This window comes from Pseudophryne corroboree, unplaced genomic scaffold (genome assembly GCF_028390025.1).
Source record: "Pseudophryne corroboree isolate aPseCor3 unplaced genomic scaffold, aPseCor3.hap2 scaffold_934, whole genome shotgun sequence".
NCBI lineage: Eukaryota > Metazoa > Chordata > Amphibia > Anura > Myobatrachidae > Pseudophryne > Pseudophryne corroboree.
In genome coordinates this window covers 156317-178495 of record NW_026970514.1, presented here as the reverse complement: position 1 = coordinate 178495, position 22179 = coordinate 156317, and the positions used below count along the sequence as shown (strand labels likewise).

At 46.0% G+C, this 22179-nt stretch overlaps 9 non-coding genes across 9 annotated transcripts; 5 read left to right on the top strand and 4 right to left on the bottom strand.

Moving 5' to 3' along the window:
• The first annotated feature begins 7821 nt into the window (after positions 1–7821).
• Positions 7822–7977, top strand: LOC135047476 (U1 spliceosomal RNA). The gene has a single exon (XR_010239511.1). It is a non-coding gene; the product is annotated as a U1 spliceosomal RNA (small nuclear RNA).
• A 675-nt stretch (positions 7978–8652) lies between these two features.
• Positions 8653–8816, top strand: LOC135047523 (U1 spliceosomal RNA). The gene has a single exon (XR_010239555.1). It is a non-coding gene; the product is annotated as a U1 spliceosomal RNA (small nuclear RNA).
• A 152-nt stretch (positions 8817–8968) lies between these two features.
• Positions 8969–9131, top strand: LOC135047460 (U1 spliceosomal RNA). Its single transcript, XR_010239502.1, has one exon. It is a non-coding gene; the product is annotated as a U1 spliceosomal RNA (small nuclear RNA).
• A 675-nt stretch (positions 9132–9806) lies between these two features.
• LOC135047513 (U1 spliceosomal RNA) lies at positions 9807–9970 on the top strand. The gene has a single exon (XR_010239546.1). It is a non-coding gene; the product is annotated as a U1 spliceosomal RNA (small nuclear RNA).
• Positions 9971–10122: 152 nt separating this feature from the next.
• On the top strand, positions 10123–10285 carry LOC135047469 (U1 spliceosomal RNA). The gene has a single exon (XR_010239506.1). It is a non-coding gene; the product is annotated as a U1 spliceosomal RNA (small nuclear RNA).
• Positions 10286–20026: 9741 nt separating this feature from the next.
• LOC135047503 (U1 spliceosomal RNA) lies at positions 20027–20190 on the bottom strand. Its single transcript, XR_010239537.1, has one exon. It is a non-coding gene; the product is annotated as a U1 spliceosomal RNA (small nuclear RNA).
• A 655-nt stretch (positions 20191–20845) lies between these two features.
• Positions 20846–21008, bottom strand: LOC135047446 (U1 spliceosomal RNA). Its single transcript, XR_010239488.1, has one exon. It is a non-coding gene; the product is annotated as a U1 spliceosomal RNA (small nuclear RNA).
• Positions 21009–21160: 152 nt separating this feature from the next.
• Positions 21161–21324, bottom strand: LOC135047516 (U1 spliceosomal RNA). The gene has a single exon (XR_010239549.1). It is a non-coding gene; the product is annotated as a U1 spliceosomal RNA (small nuclear RNA).
• A 673-nt stretch (positions 21325–21997) lies between these two features.
• Positions 21998–22160, bottom strand: LOC135047457 (U1 spliceosomal RNA). The gene has a single exon (XR_010239499.1). It is a non-coding gene; the product is annotated as a U1 spliceosomal RNA (small nuclear RNA).
• Between the last annotated feature and the right edge of the window lie 19 nt (positions 22161–22179).

The window sequence follows — 22179 nt, the reverse complement described above, 5'->3', positions numbered from 1 at the left end:
GGAGAAAAATGCAAAGGTACAATACAGCTTTTCCTTGCCGATATCTCTCTTTTGCAAAGAGATAGGCATTGGAAAATTCAGGGCTATAACGTGTAGATGAAGCACTAACAGGAGGCTTTAAAATTTTTATTCTAGTGTATTTCGTTTGGGAGAAAAATGCAAAGGTACAATACCGCTTTTCCTTGCCGATATCTCTCTTTTGCAAAGAGCTAGGCATTGGAAAATTCAGGGCTATAACGTGTAGATGAAGCACTAATAGGAGGCTTTAAAATTTTCAATCTAGTCTCCTTCGTTTGGGAGAAAAATGCAAAGGTACAATACAGCTTTTCCTTGCCAATATCTCTCTTTTGCAAAGAGCTAGGCATTGGAAAATTCAGGGCTATAACGTGTAGATGAAGCACTAACAGGAGGCTTTAAAATTTTCATTCTAGTGTCTTTCGTTTGGGAGAAAAATGCAAAAGTACAATGCTGCTTTTCCTTGCCGATATCTCTCTTTTGCAAAGAGATAAGCATTGGAAAATTCAGGGCTATAACGTGTAGATGAAGCACTAACAGGAGGCTTTAAAATTTTCATTCTAGTGTCTTTCGTTTGGGAGAAAAATGCAAAGGTACAATACAGCTTTTCCTTGCCAATATCTCTCTTTTGCAAAGAGCTAGGCATTGGAAAATGCAGGGCTATAACGTGTAGATGAAGCACTAACAGGAGGCTTTACAATTTTCATTCTAGTGTCTTTCGTTTGGGAGAAAAATGCAAAGGTACAATGCTGCTTTTCCTTGCCGATATCTCTCTTTTGCAAAGAGATAGGCATTGGAAAATGCAGGGCTATAACGTGTAGATGAAGCACTAACAGGAGGCTTTAAAATTTTCATTCTAGTGTCTTTCGTTTGGGAGAAAAATGCAAAGGTACAATGCAGCTTTTCCTTGCCGATATCTCTCTTTTGCAAAGAGATAGGCATTGGAAAATGCAGGGCTATAACGTGTAGATGAAGCACTAACAGGAGGCTTTAAAATTTTCATTCTAGTGTCTTTCGTTTGGGAGAAAAATGCAAAGGTACAATACAGCATTTCCTTGCCGATATCTCTCTTTTGCACAGAGATAGGCATTGGAAAATTCAGGGCTATAACGTGTAGATGAAGCACTAACAGGAGGCTTTAAAATTTTCATTCTAGTGTCTTTCGTTTGGGAGAAAAATGCAAAGGTACAATACAGCTTTTCCTTGCCGATATCTCTCTTTTGCAAAGAGATAGGCATTGGAAAATTCAGGGCTATAACGTGTAGATGAAGCACTAACAGGAGGCTTTAAAATTTTCATTCTAGTGTCCTTCGTTTGGGAGAAAAATGCAAAGGTACAATACAGCTTTTCCTTGCCGATATCTCTCTTTTGCAAAGAGATAGGCATTGGAAAATTCAGGGCTATAACGTGTAGATGAAGCACTAATAGTAGGCTTTAAAATTTTCATTCTAGTGTCCTTCGTTTGGGAGAAAAATGCAAAGGTACAATACAGCTTTTCCTTGCCGATATCTCTCTTTTGCAAAGAGATAGGCATTGGAAAATTCAGGGCTATAACGTGTAGATGAAGCACTAATAGGAGGCTTTAAAATTTTCAATCTAGTGTCCTTCGTTTGGGAGAAAAATGCAAAGGTACAATACAGCTTTTCCTTGCCAATATCTCTCTTTTGCAAAGAGCTAGGCATTGGAAAATTCAGGGCTATAACGTGTAGATGAAGCACTAATAGGAGGCTTTAAAATTTTCAATCTAGTGTCCTTCGTTTGGGAGAAAAATGCAAAGGTACAATACAGCTTTTCCTTGCCAATATCTCTCTTTTGCAAAGAGCTAGGCATTGGAAAATGCAGGGCTATAACGTGTAGATGAAGCACTAACAGGAGGCTTTACAATTTTCATTCTAGTGTCTTTCGTTTGGGAGAAAAATGCAAAGGTACAATACAGCTTTTCCTTGCCGATATCTCTCTTTTGCAAAGAGATAGGCATTGGAAAATTCAGGGCTATAACGTGTAGATGAAGCACTAACAGGAGGCTTAAAAAATTTCATTCTAGTGTCCTTCGTTTGGGAGAAAAATGCAAAGGTACAATACAGCTTTTCCTTGCCAATATCTCTCTTTTGCAAAGAGATAGGCATTGGAAAATTCAGGGCTATAACGTGTAGATGAAGCACTAACAGGAGGCTTTAAAATTTTCATTCTAGTGTCTTTCGTTTGGGAGAAAAATGCAAAGGTACAATACAGCTTTTCCTTGCCGATATCTCTCTTTTGCAAAGAGATAGGCATTGGAAAATTCAGGGCTATAACGTGTAGATGAAGCACTAACAGGAGGCTTTAAAATTTTCATTCTAGTGTCCTTCGTTTGGGAGAAAAATGCAAAGGTACAATACAGCTTTTCCTTGCCGATATCTCTCTTTTGCAAAGAGATAGGCATTGGAAAATTCAGGGCTATAACGTGTAGATGAAGCACTAATAGTAGGCTTTAAAATTTTCATTCTAGTGTCCTTCGTTTGGGAGAAAAATGCAAAGGTACAATACAGCTTTTCCTTGCCGATATCTCTCTTTTGCAAAGAGATAGGCATTGGAAAATTCAGGGCTATAACGTGTAGATGAAGCACTAACAGGAGGCTTTAAAATTTTCATTCTAGTGTCTTTCGTTTGGGAGAAAAATGCAAAGGTACAATACCGCTTTTCCTTGCCGATATCTCTCTTTTGCAAAGAGATAGGCATTGGAAAATTCAGGGCTATAACGTGTAGATGAAGCACTAACAGGAGGCTTTCAAATTTTCATTCTAGTGTCTTTCGTTTGGGAGAAAAATGCAAAGGTACAATACAGCTTTTCCTTGCCGATATCTCTCTTTTGCAAAGAGATAGGCATTGGAAAATTCAGGGCTATAACGTGTAGATGAAGCACTAACAGGAGGCTTTAAAATTTTCATTCTAGTGTCCTTCGTTTGGGAGAAAAATGCAAAGGTACAATACAGCTTCTCCTTGCCGATATCTCTCTTTTGCAAAGAGATAGGCATTGGAAAATTCAGGGCTATAACGTGTAGATGAAGCACTAATAGGAGGCTTTAAAATTTTTATTCTAGTGTCCTTCGTTTGGGAGAAAAATGCAAAGGTACAATACAGCTTTTCCTTGCCGATATCTCTCTTTTGTAAAGAGTTAGGCATTGGAAAATTCAGGGCTATAACGTGTAGATGAAGCACTAACAGGAGGCTTTAAAATTTTCATTCTAGTGTCCTTCGTTTGGGAGAAAACTGCAAAGGTACAATACAGCTTTTCCTTGCCGATATCTCTCTTTTGCAAAGAGATAGGCATTGGAAAATTCAGGCCTATAACGTGTAGATGAAGCACTAATAGGAGGCTTTAAAATTTTCATTCTAGTGTCCTTCGTTTGGGAGAAAAATGCAAAGGTACAATACAGCTTTTCCTTGCCGATATCTCTCTTTTGCAAAGAGATAGGCATTGGAAAATTCAGGGCTATAACGTGTAGATGAAGCACTAACAGGAGGCTTTAAAATTTTTATTCTAGTGTATTTCGTTTGGGAGAAAAATGCAAAGGTACAATACCGCTTTTCCTTGCCGATATCTCTCTTTTGCAAAGAGCTAGGCATTGGAAAATTCAGGGCTATAACGTGTAGATGAAGCACTAATAGGAGGCTTTAAAATTTTCAATCTAGTGTCCTTCGTTTGGGAGAAAAATGCAAAGGTACAATACAGCTTTTCCTTGCCAATATCTCTCTTTTGCAAAGAGCTAGGCATTGGAAAATTCAGGGCTATAACGTGTAGATGAAGCACTAACAGGAGGCTTTAAAATTTTCATTCTAGTGTCTTTCGTTTGGGAGAAAAATGCAAAAGTACAATGCTGCTTTTCCTTGCCGATATCTCTCTTTTGCAAAGAGCTAGGCATTGGAAAATGCAGGGCTATAACGTGTAGATGAAGCACTAACAGGAGGCTTTACAATTTTCATTCTAGTGTCTTTCGTTTGGGAGAAAAATGCAAAGGTACAATGCTGCTTTTCCTTGCCGATATCTCTCTTTTGCAAAGAGATAGGCATTGGAAAATGCAGGGCTATAACGTGTAGATGAAGCACTAACAGGAGGCTTTAAAATTTTCATTCTAGTGTCTTTCGTTTGGGAGAAAAATGCAAAGGTACAATACAGCTTTTCCTTGCCGATATCTCTCTTTTGCAAAGAGATAGGCATTGGAAAATTCAGGGCTATAACGTGTAGATGAAGCACTAACAGGAGGCTTAAAAAATTTCATTCTAGTGTCCTTCTTTTGGGAGAAAAATGCAAAGGTACAATACAGCTTTTCCTTGCCAATATCTCTCTTTTGCAAAGAGATAGGCATTGGAAAATTCAGGGCTATAACGTGTAGATGAAGCACTAACAGGAGGCTTTAAAATTTTCATTCTAGTGTCTTTCGTTTGGGAGAAAAATGCAAAGGTACAATACAGTTTTTCCTTGCCGATATCTCTCTTTTGCAAAGAGATAGGCATTGGAAAATTCAGGGCTATAACGTGTAGATGAAGCACTAACAGGAGGCTTTAAAAGCACTCTGGGTGTGCTGCTCCTACGATTTCCCCAAATGTGGGACACTTGATTACATAATTTGTGTTTCCTCTGGTCGGCTCTCGTATAATTCAGATCTCTTTGTCTCAGGTCTCTCTCCAGCCTAGTTTGCTGTCTGTTTCCACTTCTCTTTTCTTGAGCCGCTCCCTTCTATGCCCTTGTGCACTATCCTGACTTCCCCGTCTGCTTACTTTGTGCCTTCCAACGCACAATGCAAACTACAGGTAGTGCTGCAGGGCCCACACCCTTTTACTTGCTTTACAGAGCAGCTCTGGAGCTGTTACAGTGCCCAGCTGCTGCAAGAAATCAGCTTGAATGCTTCAGGGGCTGGGGCATAGCCAACATGAGCCCCACACCGAAGGAGGGTGGAGGTGTTTAATGCGAACTAGGGGTCATCCAAGCGCCGCAAAAGGCTGCCATGCCCTGCACACCCCTTTTTTATTTTCATATGCAGACGAGGGTTGAAGCCAACTTTGACCCACTGCTTGGATGACATCACCATATGCAAATCCATCTGTGGCAGGCCTTCCCCCAGGAATGCTTGCACTAGTTGTTGCATTTGGTTTGTTGTTTGGGGGTGCTTCAGTATTAGGCAGCCTTCTGCCCTCCCATGTTCATCTGAAAATATATGTTCTCCCTGCAGTTGTTGTCCCAAGATGAGAGTTCCCTTGTGCTGCCTCAGTTGAATCTCCTTTACTTGACAGAGATGTGCATGAGCAGCGGCCCTCCCCAGCCCTATTCCAAATCATACTTATTTTGCATAGGAGATACCATGGTCATGAAGATTTTTCTCCCAGGGTTACTCTAGGGGTTACATTTGGGGAAATCACAGGGGTCAGCATACCCAGAATGCAGTGAATGAACCTCACCCTGGGAGAATAATCTTCATGACCATGGTATCTCCTATGCAAAATAAGTATGATTTGGGATAGAGCAGGGGAGGGCCACTGCTCAGGCACATCTCTGTCAAGTTAAGGAGATTCAACTGAGGCAGCACAAGGGAACTCTCATCTTGGGACAACAACTGCAGGGAGAACATATATTTTCAGATGAACATGGGAGGGCAGAAGGCTGCCTAATACTGAAGCACCCCCAAACAACAAACCAAATGCAACAACTAGTGCAAGCATTCCTGGGGGAAGGCCTGCCACAGATGGATTTGATGGATTTGATTATGAAAAGAGAAAAGGGGCATGCAGGGCATGGCGGCCTTTTGCGGCGCTTGGCTGACCCCTAGTTTGCATTAAACACCTCCACCCTCCGTCGGTGTGGGGCTCTTGTTGGCTATGCCCCAGCACCTGAAGCATTCAAGCTGATTTCTTGCTGCAGCTGGGCACTGTAACAGCTCCAGAGCTGCTCTGTAAGGCAAGTAAAAGGGTGTGGGCCGTGCAGCACTAACTGTAGTTTGCATTGTGCGTTGGAAGGCACAAAGTAAGCAGACAGGAGAAGTCAGGAGAGTGCACAAGGGCATAGAAGGCAGCGGCTCAAGAAAAGAGAAGTGGAAACAAACAGCAAACTAGGCTGGAGAGAGACCTGAGACAAAGAGATCTGAATTATACGAGAGCCGACCAGGGGAAACACAAATTATGCAGTCAAGTTTCCCACAGGAGTATATAGGATACGACCCAGTGGTACCTGACGACATAGATACTAACAGCTATTTAATAACATTATGCTAGAAAGTGATTATTAGCAACATATATATCTATATAAACAACCCCGCCAGGGTTGTGCCTTCAAAAATAATCACACACGGACACGCTTTTTAAACCTTTTTTTCACATCTCTTTATTCTTCTTATGCACATGTATGTTAGTTCTGTGATTTTAACCTTTATGTTTCACTGCAGTTTGGGATAATAATATTAATATTTATCCAATTCTAATACATACTTAATAAAGGTTATATTTTATGTTTCATTCATTCTGTCCAGTGCGTCAACAGTGCAGATTTCTTCTTGTTTTTTCTCCCAAATTCTATAACAATGACAGTAAATGTTGTTTCTTTTCAAACAGAACTTTCTTGACCATGCTTCTTTTTTGAAAGATCTGGGAGCACATGGAAAACAGTACAAACCATGCAGTATCACAAGAGCCTTTATTTGATCTTTCATGAAGATAGAGCAGAATTGAGGACACGTCAACAATTTCTGCCGAAGGTGGTTCATCTTTCCACATGGCGCCTTTGGCCACTGACACCTTCGTTGAGTCAAAGTCTCTGGCTGTGGTCAGAACTTTGAAAATTTATGTCACCAGAACGGTTCAGATTAGGAAAACAGAGGCTCTGTTTGTCCTGTATGCTCCCAACAGGATTGGGTGTCCTGCTTCCATGTAGACCATTATGCGCTGGATCTGTGGTAAGATTCAGCATGCTCATTCCACGGCAGGATTGCCGTTACTGAATTAGGTGAAGACCCATTCTACTAGAAAGGTGGGTTCATCCTGGGCAGCTGGTCGGGGAGTCTCGGCATTGCAACTTTGCCGAGCAGCTATTTAGTAAACACTTTTGCTAAGTTTTAAAAGTTTTAGAGTAAAGGAGATTCAACTGAGGCAGCACAAGGGAACTCCCATCTGGGGACAACAACTGCAGTGAGAACACATATTTTCAGATGAACATGGGAGGGCAGAAGGCTGCCTAATACTGAAGCACCCCCAAACAACAAACCAAATGCAACAACTAGTACAAGCATTCCTGGGGGAAGGTCTGCAGAAGACGGATTTGCATACAGTGATGTCATCCAAGCAGTGGGCCAAAGTTGGCTGGAACCCTCATCTGCATATGAAAAGAGAAAAGGGGTATGCAGGGCGCCGCCATGGCCTTTTGCGGCACTTGGATGACCCTTAGTTCGCATTAAACACCCCCACCCTCCTTTGGTGTGGGGCTCATGTTGGCCATGCCCCAGCCCCTGAAGCATTCAGGCTGATTTCTTGCAGCAGCTTGGCACTGTAACAGCTCCAGAGCTGCTCTGTAAGGCAAGTAAAAGGGTGTGGGCCCTGCAGCACTACCTGTAGTTTGCATTGTGCATTGGAAGGCACAAAGTAAGCAGACAGGAGGAGAAGTCAGGATAGTTCACAAGGGTATAGAAGGGAGGGGCTCAAGAAAAAAGAAGTGGAAACAGACAGCAAACTAGGCTGGAGAGAGACCTGAGACAAAGAGATCTGAATTATATGAGAGCCGACCAGGGGAAACACAAATTATGCAGTCAAGTTTCCCACATTTGGGGAAATCGCAGGGGCAGCACACCCAGGTGAGATACTATAATCAGGACGGTGCTTCTCCCAGGGCAAGGCTCACCCATTGCACTCTGGGTGTGCTGCTCCTACGATTTCCCCAAATGTGGGACACTTGACTGCATAATTTGTGTTTCCTCTGGTCAGCTCTCGTATAATTCAGATCTCTTTGTCTCAGGTCTCTCTCCAGCCTAGTTTGCTGTCTGTTTCCACTTCTTTTTTTCTTGAGCCCCTCCCTTCTATACCCTTGTGCACTATCCTGACTTCTCCTCCCGTCTGCTTACTTTGTGCCTTCCAATGCACAATGCAAACTACAGGTAGTGCTGCAGGGCCCACACCCTTTTACTTGCCTTACAGAGCAGCTCTGGAGCTGTTACAGTGCCCAGCTGCTGCAAGAAATCAGCTTGAATGCTTCATGGGATGGGGCATGGCCAACATGAGCCCCACACCAAAGGAGGGTGGGGGTGTTTAATGCGATCTAGGGGTCATCCAAGCACCGCAAAAGGCTGCCATGCCCTGCACGCCCCTTTTCTCTTTTAATATGCAGATGAGGGTTGAAGCCAACTTTGACCCACTGCTTGGATAACATCACCATATGCAAATCCATCTGCTGCAGGCCTTCCCCCAGGAATGCTTGCACTAGTTGTTGCATTTGGTTTGTTGTTTGGGGGTGCTTCAGTATTAGGCAGCCTTCTGCCCTCCCATGTTCATCTGAAAATATGTGTTCTCCCTGCAGTTGTTGTCCCCAGATGAGAGTTCCCTTGTGCTGCCTCAGTTGAATCTCCTTTACTTGACAGAGATGTGCCTGAGCAGCGGCCCTCCCCAGCCCTATCCCAAATCATACTTATTTTGCATAGGAGACACCATGGTCATGAAAATTGTTCACCCAGGGTTAGGTTCATTCATTGCATTCTGGGTATGCTGACCCCTGTGATTTCCCCAAATGTGGGAAACTCGCCTGCATTATTTGTTGTAGTGGGGGACTGTGTTTGTGTTTTCCGCTGGTCAGCTCTGGTAAAAGTCAGATTTCTTTGTCTCAGATCTTCCTCTAGCCTTGTTCTTCTTTCGAGAGTTCCATTGTGCTGCCTCAGTTGGATCTCCTTCACTTGACAGGGGGGTGCCCGAGCAGCGACCCTCCCCAGCTCTAGCCCAACTCCTACTTACCTGCCAGGTGAGATACTATGATCAGGAAGTTGCTTCTCCCAGGGCAAGGCTCACCCATTGCACTCTGGGTGTGCTGCTCCTACGATTTCCCCAAATGTGGGACACTTGACTGCATAATTTGTGTTTCCTCTGGTCGGCTCTCGTATAATTCAGATCTCTTTGTCTCAGGTCTTTCTCCAGCCTAGTTTGCTGTCTGTTTCCACTTCTTTTATCTTGAGCCCCTCCCTTCTATACCCTTGTGCACTATCCTGACTTCTCCTCCCGTCTGCTTACTTTGTGCCTTCCAATGCACAATGCAAACTACAGGTAGTGCTGCAGGGCCCACACAATCTTTTACTTGCCTTACAGAGCAGCTCTGGAGCTGTTACAGTGCCCAGCTGCTGCAAGAAATCAGCTTGAATGCTTCAGGGGATGGGGCATGGCCAACATGAGCCCCACACCAAAGGTGGATGGGGGTGTTTAATGCGAACTAGGGGTCATCCAAGCACCGCAAAAGGCCGCCATGCCCTGCACGCCCCTTTTCTCTTTTCATATGCAGATGAGGGTTGAAGCCAACTTTGACCCACTGCTTGGATGACATCACCATATGCAAATCCATCTGCTGCAGGCCTTCCCCCAGGAATGCTTGCACTAGTTGTTGCATTTGGTTTGTTGTTTGGGGGTGCTTCAGTTTTAGGCAGCCTTCTGCCCTCCCATGTTCATCTGAAAATATGTGTTCTCCCTGCAGTTGTTGTCCCCAGATGAGAGTTCCCTTGTGCTGCCTCAGTTGAATCTCCTTTACTTGACAGAGATGTGCCTGAGCAGCGGCCCTCCCAGCCCTATCCAAAATCATACTTATTTTGCATAGGAGACACCATGGTCATGAAGATTGTTCTCCCAGGGTGAGGTTCATTCATTGCATTCTGGGTATGCTGACCCCTGTGATTTCCCCAAATGTGGGAAACTCGCCTGCATTTTTTGTGGTAGTGGGGGACTGTGTTTGTGTTTTCCTCTGGTCAGCTCTGGTAAAAGTCAGATTTCTTTGTCTCATATATTCCTCTAGCCTTGTTCTTCTTTCGAGAGTACCCTTGTGCTGCCTCAGTTGGATCTCCTTCACTTGACAGGGGGGTGCCCGAGCAGTGACCCTCCCCAGCTCTAGCCCAACTCCTACTTACCTGCCAGGTGAGATACTATGATCATGAAGGTGCTTCTCCAAGGGCAAGGCTCACCCATTGCACTCTGGGTGTGCTGCTCCTGCGATTTCCCCAAATGTGGGAAACTTGATTGCATAATTTGTGTTTCCCCTGGTCGGCTCTCGTATAATTCAGATCTCTTTGTCTCAGGTCTCTCTCCAGCCTAGTTTGCTGTCTGTTTCCACTTCTCTTTTCTGGAGCCACTGCCTTCTATGCCCTTGCGCACTATCCTGACTTCTCCCGTCTGCTTACTTTGTGCCTTCCAACACACAATGCGAACTACAGGTAGTGCTGCAGGGCCCACACCCTTTTAGTTGCCTTACAGAGCAGCTCTGGAGCTGTTACAGTGCCCAGCTGCTGCAAGAAATCAGCTTGAATGCTTCAGGGGCTGGGGCATAGCCAACATGAGCCCCACACCAAAGGAGGGTGGGGGTGTTTAATGCGAACTAGGGGTCATCCAAGCACCGCAAAAGGCCGCCATGCCCTGCATGCCCCTTTTCTCTTTTCATATGCAAATGAGGGTTCCAGCCAACTTTGGCCCACTGCTTGGATGACATCACCGTATGCAAATCCGTCTGCTGCAGACCTTCCCCCAGGAATGCTTGTACTAGTTGTTGCATATGGTTTGATATTTGATGGTGCTTCAGTATTAGGCAGCCTTCCGCCCTCCCATGTTCATCTGAAAAGATGTGGTCTCCCTGCAGTTGTTGTCCCCAGACGAGAGTTCCCTTGTGCTTCCTCAGTTGAATCTCCTTAACTTGACGGGGGAGGGGCCGAGCAGCCACCCTCCCCAGCCCTATCCCAACTCATACTTATTTTGCATATGAGATCTCTTGATCATGAAGATTGTTCTCACAGGGTGAAGTTCATCCATTATATTTTAAAATAGGAAGGTACAAATTACATATTTGAATTGCATCTATGTGCTGGATTCAAATGTCCCCCCCCCTTCCTTTCTCAATTGTGCCCATCAGCAGCTATTCTAAGGTTGCTGCCAATGGGTGTGACACATTAATTTCTTCTGTGGGGTACACAGGACTCCACAAGGATTCACATTGGGGTGTAGAGTAGGATCTTGATCTGAGGCACCAACCGGCTCAAAGCTTTTGACTGTTCCCAAGATGCTCAGTGCATCCTCCTCTATAACCCCGCTTCCATGAACAGGGAGCTCAGTTTGTAGTTGGTGCCTTCAGTAGCAGGCCACTTAACAGGGGCCTGCCTCAGGCAGCCTATTCTTAGCTATTCATTTTGACAAGAAAAGAAGAACTTGTTTTATGAGAATCTACAAGGGCTGCAGCAGGCTAGGTCTAATAGACATCTTTACTACAGCTTCATCACTCCCAGCGGCGCTGTATACTCCCGTGCCCTGGTTGCTGGGTCACTGCAGCGGAGGCTCCGGTTTCTTCCTAAGGTCAGTCACACACACACCGCCCTTCCGGATCACGAGGCCGCTGATGAAGGGGAGCGTGGCCGTAGGGGGTGGACCGTGTGCGCACTGGCGTGGACACTGATTACTGGGCAGCCGCTCCACTAGCCACCAGGTACAGTTAAGGAGCACAGGTCTGGGGGTTTTTCTCCTATATTAAACCAATTTTGTACTGCCCGCAGCGCATTGTGATAGGTAATAGGGCCTGATTCAGGTTGGATTGCAATCACAATAAGTGATCCAACTGCAAAAATTGCTAAGAGCATACGCATGTGCCTGCATTTTCTGCGGCACCCCGCAGAGAATGCGATCGCCTCTGCCTGTCAATCGGGGCAGGGGGGGAGAGGGGGGTCAGCAACACTCCATTTCCAAGTCAGGGATGGAGCGGTGCGGGGGCAAGGCTTCAAAATGGGGTCTGCAATGGAGGAGACACAGGGGGCGTGGTCACAGCGGCTGTATGACATCACATTCAGCCGCTGTGATCACAAAAATGGTGGCGGCTTCCTGCGCGCACATACAGTCTGCACCAGCAGGAGGCTACACCATTTTTTATGATCACGCTGAACTGCAGTGCGACTGCAATTACAGCATGGTCAAGAAGGGAGGCGTCATGCTGGGTGGCCATAAGAGATGAGCGGGTTCGGTTCCTCGGAATCCGAACCCGCCCGAACTTCACCCTTTTTTGCACGGGTCCGAGCAGACTCGGATCCTCCCGCCTTGCTCGGTTAACCCGAGCGCGCCCGAACGTCATCATCCCGCTGTCGGATTCTCACGAGACTTGGATTCTATATAAGGAGCCGCGCGTCGCCGCCATTTTCACACATGCATTGAGATTGATAGGGAGAGGACGTGGCTGGCGTCCTCTCCGTTTAGATTAGAAGATAGAGACGAGTGACATTTGATTTACTACTAATTTGGGGAGCAGTTGAACTTGTCAGGAGTACTCAGTAGTGTAGAGTTTTGCTGATAGTGACCACCAGTTTTATTATTTATAATCCGTTCTCTGCCTGAAAAAAAACGATACACATACCATATCTGTGCTCAGCCTCAGTGTGCTGCATGATATATCATCTATGTATATCTGACTGTGCTGAGTGCTCACTGCTCACACAGCTTAATTGTGGGGGAGACTGGGGAGCAGTTATAGCAGGAGTACAGTGAACACTTTTGCTGCCAGTGTGACCACCAGTATATTGTCTGCCTGAAAAAGTTAAACACTCCTGTGGTGTTTTTTTTTTATTCTATAAACGCATTCTGCTGACAGTGTCCAGCAGGTCCGTCATACATATATTATATAAATATTTATCTGCAGTAGTGTTATATTTTTTTTTTCATCTTTATCATCTCTATATTAGCAGACGCAGTACGGTAGTCCACGGCTGTGGCTATCTCTGTGTCGTCAGTGCTCGTCCATAATTGTATACCTACCTACCTGTGGTGGGTTTTTTTTTTCTATCTTCTTCATACTAGTAGTTTAGGAGTCTACTGACAGTGTCCACCAGGTCCATCATTATATTATATACCTACAGTAGTAATATATTTATTATATTATCTATACTAGTAGACGCAGTACGGTAGTCCACGGCTGTGGCTATCTCTGTGTCGTCAGTGCTCGTCCATAATTGTATACCTACCTACCTGTGGTGGGTTTTTTTTTTATCTTCTTCATACTAGTAGTTTAGCAGTCTGCTGACAGTGTCCACCAGGTCCGTCATTATATTATATACCTACAGTAGTAATATATTTATTATATTATCTATACTAGCAGACGCAGTACGGTAGTCCACGGCTGTACCTACCTCTGTGTCGTCAGTGCTCGTCCATAATTGTATACCTACCTGTGGTGGGGTTTTTTTTTCTATCTTCTTCATACTAGTAGTTTAGGAGTCTGCTGACAGTGTCCACCAGGTCCGTCATTATATTATATACCTACAGTAGTAATATATTTAGTATATTATCTATACTAGCAGACGCAGTACGGTAGTTCACGGCTGTACCTACCTCTGTGTCGTCACTCGTCCATAATTGTATACCTAACTGTGGTGGTTTTTTTTTTCTATCTTCTTCATACTAGTAGTTTAGCAGTCTGCTGACAGTGTCCACCAGGTCCGTCATTATATTATATATACCTACAGTAGTTATATATATTTTTTTTTATATCATTAATTATCATCTCTATACTAGCAGACGCAGTACGGTAGTCCACGGCTGTGGCTATCTCTGTGTCGTCAGTGCTCGTCCATAATTGTATACCTACCTACCTGTGGTGGAAGTTTTTTTCTATCTTCTTCATACTAGTAGTTTAGCAGTCTGCTGACAGTGTCCACCAGGTCCGTCATTATATTATATATACCTACAGTAGTTATATATATATTTTTTTTATATCATTAATTATCATCTCTATACTAGCAGACGCAGTACGGTAGTCCACGGCTGTAGCTACCTCTGTGTCGTCAGTCACTCGTCATCCATAAGTATACTAGTATCCATCCATCTCCATTGTTTACCTGAGGTGCCTTTTAGTTGTGCCTATTAAAATATGGAGAACAAAAATGTTGAGGTTCCAAAAATAGGGAAAGATCAAGATCCACTTCCACCTCGTGCTGAAGCTGCTGCCACTAGTCATGGCCGAGACGATGAAATTCCATCAACGTCGTCTGCCAAGGCCGATGCCCAATGTCATAGTACAGAGCATGTAAAATCCAAAACACAAAAGATCAGTAAAAAAAGGACTCAAAAATCTAAATAAAAATCGTCGGAGGAGAAGCGTAAACTTGCCAATATGCCATTTACCACACGGAGTGGCAAGGAACGGCTGAGGCCCTGGCCTATGTTCATGGCTAGTGGTTCAGCTTCACATGAGGATGGAAGCACTCAGCCTCTCGCTAGAAAAATGAAAAGACTTAAGCTGGCAAAAGCACAGCAAAGAACTGTGCGTTCTTCAAAATCACAAATCCACAAGGAGAGTCCAATTGTGTCGGTTGCGATGCCTGACCTTCCCAACACTGGACGTGAAGAGCATGCACCTTCCACCATTTGCATGCCCCCTGCAAGTGCTGGAAGGAGCACCCGCAGTCCAGTTCCTGATAGTCAGATTGAAGATGTCAGTGTTGAAGTACACCAGGATGAGGAGGATATGGGTGTTGCTGGCGCTGGGGAGGAAATTGACAAGGAGGATTCTGATGGTGAGGTGGTTTGTTTAAGTCAGGCACCCGGCGAGACACCTGTTGTCCGTGGGAGGAATATGGCCATTGACATGCCTGGTGAAAATACCAAAAAAATCAGCTCTTCGGTGTGGAAGTATTTCAACAGAAATGCGGACAACAGGTGTCAAGCCGTGTGTTGCCTTTGTCAAGCTGTAATAAGTAGGGGTAAGGACGTTAACCACCTCGGAACATCCTCCCTTATACGTCACCTGCAGCGCATTCATCATAAGTCAGTGACAAGTTCAAAAACTTTGGGCGACAGCGGAAGCAGTCCACTGACCAGTAAATCCCTTCCTCTTGTAACCAAGCTCACGCAAACCACCCCACCAACTCCCTCAGTGTCAATTTCCTCCTTCCCCAGGAATGCCAATAGTCCTGCAGGCCATGTCACTGGCAATTCTGACGAGTTCTCTCCTGCCTGGGATTCCTCCGATGCATCCTTGAGTGTAACGCCTACTGCTGCTGGCGCTGCTGTTGTTGCTGCTGGGAGTCGATGGTCATCCCAGAGGGGAAGTCGTAAGACCACTTTTACTACTTCCACCAAGCAATTGACTGTCCAACAGTCCTTTGCAAGGAAGATGAAATATCACAGCAGTCATCCTGCTGCAAAGCGGATAACTGAGGCCTTGGCATCCTGGGCAGTGAGAAACGTGGTTCCGGTATCCATCATTACTTCAGAGCCAACTATAGACTTGATTGAGGTACTGTGTCCCCGGTACCAAATACCATCTAGGTTCCATTTCTCTAGGCAGGCGATACCGAAAATGTACACAGACCTCAGAAAAAGACTCACCAGTGTCCTAAAAAATGCAGTTGTACCCAATGTCCACTTAACCACGGACATGTGGACAAGTGGAGTAGGGCAGACTCAGGACTATATGACTGTGACAGCCCACTGGGTAGATGTATTGACTCCCGCCGCAAGAACAACAGCGGCGGCACCAGTAGCAGCATCTCGCAAACGCCAACTCTTTCCTAGGCAGGCTACGCTTTGTATCACCGCTTTCCAGAATACGCACACAGCTGAAAACCTCTTACGGCAACTGAGGAAGATCATCACAGAATGGCTTACCCCAATTGGACTCTCCTGTGGATTTGTGGCATCGGACAACACCAGCAATATTGTGCGTGCATTATATCTGGGCAAATTCCAGCACGTCCCATGTTTTGCACATACCTTGAATTTGGTGGTGCAGAATTATTTAAAAAACGACAGGGGCGTGCAAGAGATGCTGTCGGTGGCCACAAGAATTGCGGGACACTTTCGGCGTACAGGCACCACGTACAGAAGACTGGAGCAACACCAAAAACGCCTGAACCTGCCCTGCCATCATCTGAAGCAAGAAGTGGTAACGAGGTGGAATTCAACCCTCTATATGCTTCAGAGGATGGAGGAGCAGCAAAAGGCCATTCAAGCCTATACATCTGACCACGATATAGGAGGTGGAATGCACCTGTCTCAAGCGCAGTGGAGAATGATTTCAACGTTGTGCAAGGTTCTGCAACCTTTTGAACTTGCCACACGTGAAGTCAGTTCAGACACTGCCAGCCTGAGTCAGGTCATTCCCGTCATCAGGCTTTTGCAGAAGAAGCTGGAGACATTGAAGGAGGAGCTAAGACAGAGCGATTCCGCTAGGCATGTGGGACTTGTGGATGGAGCCCTTCATTCGCTTAACCAGGATTCACGGGTGGTCAATCTGTTGAAATCAGAGCACTACATTTTGGCCACCGTGCTCGATCCTAGATTTAAAACCTACGTTGTATCTCTCTTTCCGGCAGACACAAGTCTGCAGGGGTTCAAAGACCTGCTGGTGAGAAAATTATCAAGTCAAGCGGAACTTGATCGGTCAACAGCTCCTCCTTCACATTCTCCCGCAATTGGGGGTGCGAGGAAAAGGCTCAGAATTCCGAGCCCACCCGCTGGCGGTGATGCAGGGCAGTCTGGAGCGACTGCTGATGCTGACATCTGGTCCGGACTGAAGGACCTGCCAACGATTACGGACATGTCGTCTACTGTCACTGCATATGATTCTCTCACCATTGAAAGAATGGTGGAGGATTATATGAGTGACCGCATCCAAGTAGGCACGTCAGACAGTCCGTACGTATACTGGCAGGAAAAAGAGGCAATTTGGAGGCCCTTGCACAAACTGGCTTTATTCTACCTAAGTTGCCCTCCCACAAGTGTGTACTCCGAAAGAGTGTTTAGTGCCGCCGCTCACCTTGTCAGCAATCGGCGTACGAGGTTACTTCCAGAAAATGTGGAGAAGATGATGTTCATTAAAATGAATTATAATCAATTTCTCCGTGGAGACATTGACCAGCAGCAATTGCCTCCACAAAGTACACAGGGAGCTGAGATGGTGGATTCCAGTGGGGACGAATTGATAATCTGTGAGGAGGGGGATGTACACGGTGATGAATCGAAGGATGATGATGAGGTGGACATCTTGCCTCTATAGAGCCAGTTTGTGCAAGGAGAGATTAATTGCTTCTTTTTTGGTGGGGGTCCAAACCAACCCGTCATTTCAGTCACAGTCGTGTGGCAGACCCTGTCACTGAAATGATGGGTTGGTTAAAGTGTGCATGTCCTGTTTATACAACATAAGGGTGGGTGGGAGGGCCCAAGGCAATTCCACCTTGCACCTCTTTTTTCTTTTATTTTTCTTTGCGTCATGTGCTGTTTGGGGAGTGTTTTTTGGAAGGGCCATCCTGCGTGACACTGCAGTGCCACTCCTAGATGGGCCAGGTGTTTGTGTCGGCCACTTGGGTCGCTGAGCTTAGTCACACAGCTACCTCATTGCGCCTCTTTTTTTCTTTGCGTCATGTGCTGTTTGGGGAGTGTTTTTTGGAAGGGCAATCCTGCGTGACACTGCAGTGACACTCCTAGATGGGCCAGGTGTTTGTGTCGTCCACTTGGGTCGCTGAGCTTAGTCACACAGCTACCTCATTGCGCCTCTTTTTTTCTTTGCGTCATGTGCTGTTTGGGGAGTGTTTTTTGGAAGGGCCATCCTGCGTGACACTGCAGTGCCACTCCTAGATGGGCCAGGTGTTTGTGTCGGCCACTTGGGTCGCTGAGCTTAGTCACACAGCTACCTCATTGCGCCTCTTTTTTTCTTTGCGTCATGTGCTGTTTGGGGAGTGTTTTTGGAAGGGCCATCCTGCGTGACACTGCAGTGCCACTCCTAGATGGGCCAGGTGTTTGTGTCGGCCACTTGGGTCGCTGAGCTTAGTCACACAGCTACCTCATTGCGCCTCTTTTTTTCTTTGCGTCATGTGCTGTTTGGGGAGTGTTTTTTGGAAGGGCCATCCTGCGTGACACTGCAGTGCCACTCCTAGATGGGCCAGGTGTTTGTGTCGGCCACTTGGGTCGCTGAGCTTAGTCACACAGCTACCTCATTGCGCCTCTTTTTTTCTTTGCGTCATGTGCTGTTTGGGGAGTGTTTTTTGGAAGGGCCATCATGCGTGACACTGCAGTGCCACTCCTAGATGGGCCAGGTGTTTGTGTCGGCCACTTGGGTCACTGAGCTTAGTCATCCAGCGACCTCGGTGCAAATTTTAGGACTAAAAATAATATTGTGAGGTGTGAGGTGTTAAGAATAGACTGAAAATGAGTTGAAATTATGGTTATTGAGGTTAATAATACTTTGGGATCAAAATGACTCCCAAATTCTATGATTTAAGCTGTTTTTTAGGGTTTTTTGAAAAAAACACCCGAATCCAAAACACACCCGAATCCGACAAAAAAAATTCGGTGAGGTTTAGCCAAAACGCGTTCGAACCCAAAACACGGCCGCGGAACCGAACCCAAAACCAAAACACAAAACCCGAAAAATTTCCGGTGCACATCTCTAGTGGCCATGCCATGTCACTGTGCAGGAGCCAGCACCGCTCACACACTAGTCCCCGGTGCAGCCCCCAACCCCCGGGACACCCGGAGCAACAAAATGTAGATTCAGGCCACCAGGCAACGCCCCTACCTATGAAACCATGCCTCCTTTTTACCATTGCGCTGCTTATCTGCGCGCACTGCATTACAATCTCCCTCGCCACCTCTCTGGGTGTCACCAGTGATAGTGACACCTCTGCCATGCTTGTAGCAGCTGGTCCTAAGATCTACGCCTCAAGCCCTGAGTGTTTGCCCTTGTGACTTGTTGATCATCATAGCAAAGCAGATGCTTACAGAAAACTGCAGGGGCTTAGATTGAAAATAAAAAAAATTGATGGGTATAAGGTAGAGAGGAGCGGGTTCGGTTCTCCGAGAACCGAATTCCCCACGAACTCCACGTGGTTTACACTGGTACGAGGCAGGCTCGGTTGTTCCCGCCTGACTCGGAAAACCTGAACAAGGGAAAATGTCATCATCCCGCTGTCGGATTCTCGCGAGATTCGGATTCCATATAAAGAGCTGCGCGTTGCCGCCATTTTTACTCGTGCATTGAAGAGAGAGCGGAGAGGACGTGGCTATGTTCTCTCAGTGGAAATCTCAATATCAGTGCTCAGTATCAGTGGATACTTATTGCTGCTCAGTAATACTAGTAGTGTGTCTCTCCTGCTCAGTGTCAGTTCTCAGTAGTATCCTCATCAGTGCTCAGTATCACTGCTCATTGTCTTGTGCTGCATTGTTGTGCTCAGCATACTACAGTACATTACTAATAGTCCAGTGCTGCATCTTGCTGCTCAGTGTCAGTTCTAGTATCCTCATCAGTGCTCACTATCCCTGCTCATTGCATTGTGGTGTTCTGTATACTACAGTAACATAGTAATATAGTAACATATAGTAACATAGTTTTTGAGGTTGAATAGAGGCAAATTGCCCATCGTGTTCAACCTGTTTTAAGTTGTGATGATTCTACATACTTGCTGAATAATGTTATATGACTACTTAGCTACTACAACTCATGTTACCCCCGGATTAACCATGTTGATATTTTAAGTATTATAACCTTGGATAGCTTTTTCATTCAGAAATTTATCCATTCCTTTTTTAAATCCAATTACAGAGTCCGCCATTACCACCTTCCCTGGCAGGGAATTCCACATCCTGATTGCCCTAACAGTGAAGATCATAGTATCTCACCTGGCAGGTAAGTAGGAGTTGGGCCAGAGCTGTGGAGGATTGCTGCTCGGGCACCCCCTGTCAAGTGAAGGAGATCCAACTGAGGCAGCACAAGGGAACTCTCGAAAGAAGAACAAGGCTAGAGGAAGATCTGAGACAAAGAAATCTGACTTTTACCAGAGCTGACCAGAGGAAAGCACAAACACAGTCCCCCACTACCACAAATAATGCAGTCGAGTTTCCCACATTTGGGGAAATCACAGGGGTCAGCATACCCAGAATGCAATGAATGAACCTCACCCTGGGAGAACAATCTTCATGACCATGGTATCGCCTATGCAAAATAAGTATGATTTGGGATAGGGCTGGGGAGGGCCGCTGCTCAGGCACATCTCTGTCAAGTAAAGGAGATTCAACTGAGGCAGCACAAGGGAACTCTCATCTGGGGACAACAACTGCAGGGAGAACACATATTTTCAGATGAACATGGGAGGGCAGAAGGCTGCCTAATACTGAAGCACCCCCAAACAACAAACCAAATGCAACAACTAGTACAAGCATTCCTGGGGGAAGTTCTGCAGAAGACGGATTTGCATACGGTGATGTCATCCAAGCAGTGGGCCAAAGTTGGCTGGAACCCTCATCTGCATATGAAAAGAGAAAAGGGGTATGCAGGGCATGGCGGCCTTTTGCGGCGCTTGGATGACCCTTAGTTCGCATTAAACACCCCCACCCTCCTTCGGTGTGGGGCTCATGTTGCCAATGCCCCAGCCCCTGAAGCATTCAAGCTGATTTCTTACAGCAGCTTGGCACTGTAACAGCTCCAGAGCTGCTCTGTAAGGCAAGTAAAAGGGTGTGTAGTTTGCATTGTGCATTGGAAGGCACAAAGTAAGCAGACAGGAGGAGAAGTCAGGATAGTGCACAAGGGTATAAAAGGGAGGGGCTCAAGAAAAAAGAAGTGGAAACAGACAGCAAACTAGGCTGGAGAGAGACCTGAGACAAAGAGATCTGAATTATACGAGAGCCGACCAGGGGAAACACAAATTCTGCAGTCAAGTTTCCCACATTTGGGGAAATCGCAGGGGCAGCACACCCAGAGTGCAATGGGTGAGCCTTGCCCTGGGAGAAGCACCTTCATGATCATAGTATCTCACCTGGCAGGTAAGTAGGAGTTGGGCTTGAGCTGGGGAGGGTCGCTGCTCGGGCACCCCCCTGTCAAGTGAAGGAGATCCAACTGAGGCAGCACAAGGGAACTCTCGAAAGAAGAACAAGGCTAGAGGAAGATCTGAAACAAAGAAATCTGACTTTTACCAGAGCTGACCAGAGGAAAACACAAACACAGTCCCCCACTACCACAAATAATGCAGTCGAGTTACCCACATTTGGGGAAATCACAGGGGTCAGCATACCCAGAATGCAATGAATGAACCTCACCCTGGGAGAATAATCTTCATGACCATGGTATCTCCTATGCAAAATAAGTATGATTTGGGATAGGGCTGGGGAGGGCCGCTGCTCAGGCACATCTCTGTCAAGTAAAGGAGATTCAACTGAGGCAGCACAAGGGAACTCTCATCTGGGACAACAACTGCAGGGAGAACACATATTTTCAGATGAACATGGGAGGGCAGAAGGCTGCCTAATACTGAAGCACCCCCAAACAACAAACCAAATGCAACAACTAGTGCAAGCATTCCTGGGGGAAGGCCTGCCGCAGATTGATTTGCATATGGTGATGTCATCCAAGCAGTGGGTCAAAGTTGGCTTCAACCTTCGTCTGCATATGAAAAGAGAAAAGGGGCGTGCAGGGCATGGCGGCCTTTTGCGGTGCTTGGATGACCCTTAGTTTGCATTAAACACCCCCACCCTCCTTCGGTGTGGGTCTCATGTTGGCCATGCCCCAGCCCCTGAAGCATTCAAGCTGATTTCTTGCAGCAGCTTGGCACTGTAACAGCTCCAGAGCTGCTCTGTAAGGCAAGTAAAAGGGTGTGGGCCCTGCAGCACTACCTGTAGTTTGCATTGTGCATTGGAAGGCACAAAGTAAGCAGACAGGAGGAGAAGTCAGGATAGTGCACAAGGGTATAAAAGGGAGGGGCTCAAGAAAAAAGAAGTGGAAACAGACAGCAAACTAGGCTGTAGAGAGACCTGAGACAAAGAGATCTGAATTATACAAGAGCCGACCAGGGGAAACACAAATTCTGCAGTCAAGTTTCCCACATTTGGGGAAATCGCAGGGGCAGCACACCCAGAGTGCAATGGGTGAGCCTTGCCCTGGGAGAAGCACCTTCATGATCATAGTATCTCACCTGGCAGGTAAGTAGGAGTTGGGCTAGAGCTGGG